The sequence below is a fragment of the Belonocnema kinseyi genome, chromosome 8, assembly GCF_010883055.1.
Source record: "Belonocnema kinseyi isolate 2016_QV_RU_SX_M_011 chromosome 8, B_treatae_v1, whole genome shotgun sequence".
NCBI lineage: Eukaryota > Metazoa > Arthropoda > Insecta > Hymenoptera > Cynipidae > Belonocnema > Belonocnema kinseyi.
This window is the reverse complement of record NC_046664.1, coordinates 118,203,635-118,209,081: the sequence shown is the minus strand read 5'-3', so window position 1 is coordinate 118,209,081 and position 5,447 is coordinate 118,203,635. Positions and strand designations below refer to the sequence as shown.

At 34.2% G+C, this 5,447-nt stretch overlaps 1 protein-coding gene across 1 annotated transcript in view; it reads right to left on the bottom strand.

Annotated features, from left to right (window-relative positions):
* Positions 1-4,840, bottom strand: part of LOC117179013 (beta carbonic anhydrase 1) — a 544,277-nt gene extending 539,437 nt beyond the window's left edge. Inside the window, exon 1 of the mRNA XM_033370635.1 lies at positions 4,821-4,840. The gene's annotated coding sequence lies outside the window, so the exon portion shown is untranslated. The remainder of the gene's footprint in view (positions 1-4,820) is intronic.
* Between the last annotated feature and the right edge of the window lie 607 nt (positions 4,841-5,447).

Below are 5,447 nucleotides of genomic sequence, written 5' to 3'. Positions count from 1 at the left end.
GGTCACGAGATCCCGCCGATCCATCGCATTGAATCCATTTTCATTGGCTCCCCCAGCTCTAGATTGGTCGGCATTGTTGGCCGTCCCATTGTCGGGAGCCCTGCGCGTTCTGTTTTTTTGAACCGCACTTACTACAACTCTGTTTGGTGTTGTCATTGTTGTTCCCACGAGAAGCTAGGGAAAGGTGTTCGTCCATCCTTGTAGAGCCCCGCATGCAAGGATAAGGCTGCTTACTCTGAGAGGTCGCCTGGTATCCCAGAGTCACCGTTCTAGACACCTCACCCAGGTGCCATTCAGCTTTCGGCACGGTTTTCACACCTCATTTATATTTTATACTTGAAATAACGTAACCTCAAAATATGCGCATATAAAGAGGCGGGCGAAGTATTCAAATCATGAAAATTTCCTATATCTTGAATTTCTTTGAAATGCAAACCAAAATAGAAAAAAAAGACTTTTATAATATTATATAATATAATATAAGTATAATATTAACATTAATAATATATATAATAGTATTAATATAATATTCTACTCCTGAAATAACATAACCTCCAAACTGGAGCATTGAAACCTAGAAACATTAAAATTCCAATCTCTTCATTTTATTTCAAAGCAGATAGAGATATAAATAGAACCGCCCAAGTTTTCCGACCGGAAATCGTGCACCTTCGAGTTTTCAAATTCAGAAGAGGAGAAATGGGTTGTGCGCGCAACCCAGTCATTTATATCGTCTCCTACAATTTTCACACGGACATGACGTGTGATAGCATTGGACCACGTCTCGTTTCAGATTTGGGATCACTGCAATGCACTTCGCCTCACGGCGTTCTTCGACGTGGATTACCTGCCCTGGAACAAGATCATGTGGTCCCCCAGCCCCCTCAGTACCGACCATGGAGAATAGATATAAGGAGACCAATCTGTAATGCATGGACTTCACCAAAAACGGTCACTTTTCTGTTGCCAGAAGTACGCACGTACACATGTGTAAAATCACACTTACGTATAGTTCAAAACTGTCCGAACGTGGCGTGCCAACCACACTTAAAAAAAATATGGCCGCCTCCATTGTTTTCTTTTGACAGGTCGATTGAAGAAAGAAATAATTGATAATCAGACAGGATTTTTCAAATCTTTGTGGAATAAAAAATTATTCGCCATGGAAGAAGTGTAGTATGTTTATGAAAATATCCAATTACTTTTACCAACACTATGCGTGCGACAGCTATTCGACGCGTTCGTAACAAAAACAATAAACATACAACTTATACCACTCTGAAAGTCTTGTACACTACACTTGAAACCATACTTGTTGGAAACTTTCGCTTTTATACAGCGATTTTTAATTTTAACATTCTTTCCTTTATTCAATTTGATTGGATTTAAAATCCAAGAACTTGAATTAAAATCCAAAAACAAAATAATATAAAAAGTTAATTTGAAATGGAATAAATGGGTAAGTAAAGATGATTTTGGGATATTTTTTCATTTTTATGTGTATAAAACGTTGCAATTTTGAGATATACTATTTTTAACCATTTGTATTTTTAAGCACATTATTTTTCTTGCACGTATCATTTTTTCCAGGAGAAAAAATTACTGAAAGAAAAAAAAAACTAACTGATAAATTGTTGCAACTTCCCTGGCGGACCAAAGGAACCGAACGGAGCCTCTACAAAATACCCTTTAAGACTCCATTCGGTTCCTTTTTAAAAACCTCGAAAAAACAGCAAAATCAACTTTTAAATTGTTGAAATTCGGATTCTCAGTAAAAATTCCCTGTAGAAGGTTTTTTTTTGAAACGGTAAAAAGTTTTAACAAGTATAAGACGTATGACGCCTGTTGTCTGCTACTTACAGGCGATGCGTTTGAAGTAGAGTAGTCAACAGGCGTTATACGTCTTATATTTTTTTACATTCTTACCGTTGCAAAAAAAAAAACTATTGCGAATATTCCGTGACCTTTTATATGGAATTTTAACGTAGAATCCGAATTTCAACAATTTAAAAGTTGGTTTTGCTGGTTTTTCGAGTTTTTTGATAAGGAACCGAATGGGGAACCAACGGGGTATTTTCGGGTACTTTGTAGAGGCTCTATTCGGTTCTTTCGGTCCGCCAGGGTTATAAATGACGAACGATACAATTCCAAAATAAAGTTTCAATAAATAAATTATATGTTTACTTTTCGTTTTGTGTCGCAACTGAAACAAGATAAAAGAATAAAAAACAACTTCATGAAGGCTTCTTAACGTCAATACATTAAAGTGCCTCTAAGTAAAGACTGGCAGCCCGGTAATAAGCGTAGAATAGAGAAACATTAATATATTTAGATTTCAGCGCAAGAGTGATGATTATTCCGTCGGTCTAAAATGCCACAATAAGAATAAGATACCTCCTAGAATTATTCACTTCCATTTCCATAGCCACCGCCACACAGTTTTCTATTCTCCCAAAGAGAACGTGTTTTCAATATATTTAATTACTTCTAATTGTACCGGTAACACTCCTCACAGAGCTATTGTTTATTCCTCAGAAGTGGTCGCATTTTGATTTTATTTAATTCCTTCTAATTAGTTTACAAAATATGTGTAATAAGTTGTTTTAATTCCTTCATGCGGAATGTAAATTCTGAAATTTTAATTCTCACCAATTCAACTCTGCCTCTCTGGAGTTAAAATTATTTAAATTTACACATTTGCATAGATTTCTTTGTTGCATTTTTAAGACGTTTAAATAAATTATTAAAATATAAATAAATATAAATATGAATATTTTTTGAATTTATAAGTTATAAAAAGATTTAATAATGAAAAATAGGTTAAATAAAAGCTTTCGTAAAATTTTACTAAGTCGATTGAGAGGAATAGGATTTGCACTGTTTCTGTCCCCGTTGGGGGATTTTTAGACGGAGGAAAAATCGCGTATTCACAGGAATACAAATTCTTAATTTTTCTAAATCCTACGCTTGTTACCGGGGAGCTTTTGCATCACTTTTCCCGATCCGACATTGGTATCACAAACCGGGAGAGAAAAAGGGAATACTCTTTTTCATTACTCTAGGAATACAATTTTAACTTTTGACAGTAGTTGCAGGGTCCCTAATTAAAGAAGAAAATTATTTTCATACTCATTGGAACAGCGTTTGGTCTTAACCTTCGAACTTCATCTACCATTAACTCGCTTCGGAGTGAGCCTTTCTTTGGCAAAATGTGCATACGTTAAGATTCATATATATATAAACATATATTATAATAAATAAAATATATATATATAAACATAGATATATAAACATATATTTTTACTTCTATTCTCTCTACAAGAACAGAAAGAAACTACTACCTCGCACACATTGGCGCAGCGAGGATTTGATGAAGGGAGGTGTTCGAAAAGCTGAACAGAAAGTACGTTACTACTTACAGGAAGAAATGGGATTGTTGCGTATTTTCAATTTTTTTTACAGTTGAATTAAAAGAACACTAAGAAATAAATGTAATGTATACAGGATTTTCTTTACAAATGTTTTTGAATAATTTTTTTTCATTTTTAAAAAGTACACTTTTTGAATTTTTGCGAGAAAATTTCACTGGCTGGGCGTATTTTCGGAAGTAATACTTCTATCTGGCTGCCAAGTTCAGACAGGCACTTGTCCAAGGCTATTCATACGACCAATTTTCCGAGTAATTTTGACCGCGGAAAATGTGAAAATAGCGCGGGAATTGTAAATATTTTTAAATAAAAAAATAAAATGAACCAAGTTTTTTATAGTTTAAATAGAAAATTATCATGAGTTTAGTTTTTATAATATAATGTAAAAATAGATCAAATTTCCAACCCTGAAATGAGTATTTCCGATTTCCGACATTATCAAGTGTTTACAGATGAGTTGTTGTCAGTTGTTATGTATTGCGGAGACTTTTATTTAGCAAAGGAAGGAAAGTTTGTAAGTAGACATTAACTTCTCTCAGATACTTTATTGTTATTCTGAAATTGTTTAGTTTTAAATAAATTTATATTTTTGTCACCAGTTTTTAAGATGTACACGTCGAAGCAACATAACCTCCAGAATTTTTGTTGTCAATACTTTTTTTTTTAAGCTTACATATGTATATATACTTAATAACCAATTCATTTATGCATGGGCCATTATCAATTAAAGGGTTTCCGAGGTTATGTTATTTCAAGTTTTGCAACATTTTTAAAAGTCTGCGACTATTTCTCCATACATATATGACGGGTAACGATCAAAATAAGGGGAGTAAGTTACTTATTATTATCTGTTAGATTATAATAAACAAATTAATCATTATAAAGGCAAGTGTAATTGCAACAGCGAAACATGTGGGGAGAGTTAAACACCAATCTCAAGAGATATGGTTCAGGGGTGGTTCATGATACTTTTCTATTATACTTACGAATGAATCATTTTAATTTTAAGAAAATAAAAATAAATATTCAGGTCTGAATCCATTTCAGATCATGCAACTTCAAGTGAAAGAGTTGTTTGCCTCTTTAATATGTTGTTCATTATATATTTTGGTAAAACTATTTTTTGTACAAAGTTCTAAAATAAGCAAAATGTTTTCTTAGAATTTTCTTAAATATCTATATCGCCGATTTTGGGGCTGACGCTGGTTGGGAATTAATTCATTATAGCCAGCTCCGGATGTAAACAGTCAAGGGCGTATAAACCGTTTCCGGTGGATTTTAATGCACGGTAAAATTTTTTTCTAATACGGAGATAAGGGTCAACTGAATATTTAACGGAAATGAGGAAGAAACTTTATTGCTACTCGTTAAAAAAATGTTTTACCTCCTTACCTACTTAAAACGTTTGCAGACCGCTGAGCATCTCGTTTAAAAGGAGAGCTTTATCTTGAATGATCGGTCCAGATATTAGATTGCACACTTGATTAAAACATTCTATGACAGCAATATCCACAAAAAAGACTCTTTTCAACAAAACACTGTCACCAAATCGGAACTATTCACAAGAAATTTGAATGTATTTTATTCTATATTTAATCTCGGATTATAATTAATTGATATACACTGCCATTTTTCATGACCATTGCTCCAATAATCATGGTACGAAATAATCCGTTCAGTCCTATCGGCTTTAGTAGGCATGGAAGCCCCAATGGTGCTTTGCTTTAGGTCTTGTCGTACTAATTCGCGAGTGTCTCCCGCTTTGAGTTAACTAATGGAACGTCGTGACGCATTTACACAGGTTGGCCATTAGGGTAGAGTTCCTTACCGCAACGCTCCTGGTTGGCCACGCCTGAGTGATCACCACACACTCCCCCGAAACACCTTTTAATCCCATCCGCGGTGCGGTGTTGATTCTCGGAAGGGCTATTGAAGGGTTTCACTGTATATCGTTGTCTAAAATAAATTATCGTGTCCACAAAAATAGTTTAACCCAAATAAAACTTATGGAATGACTCT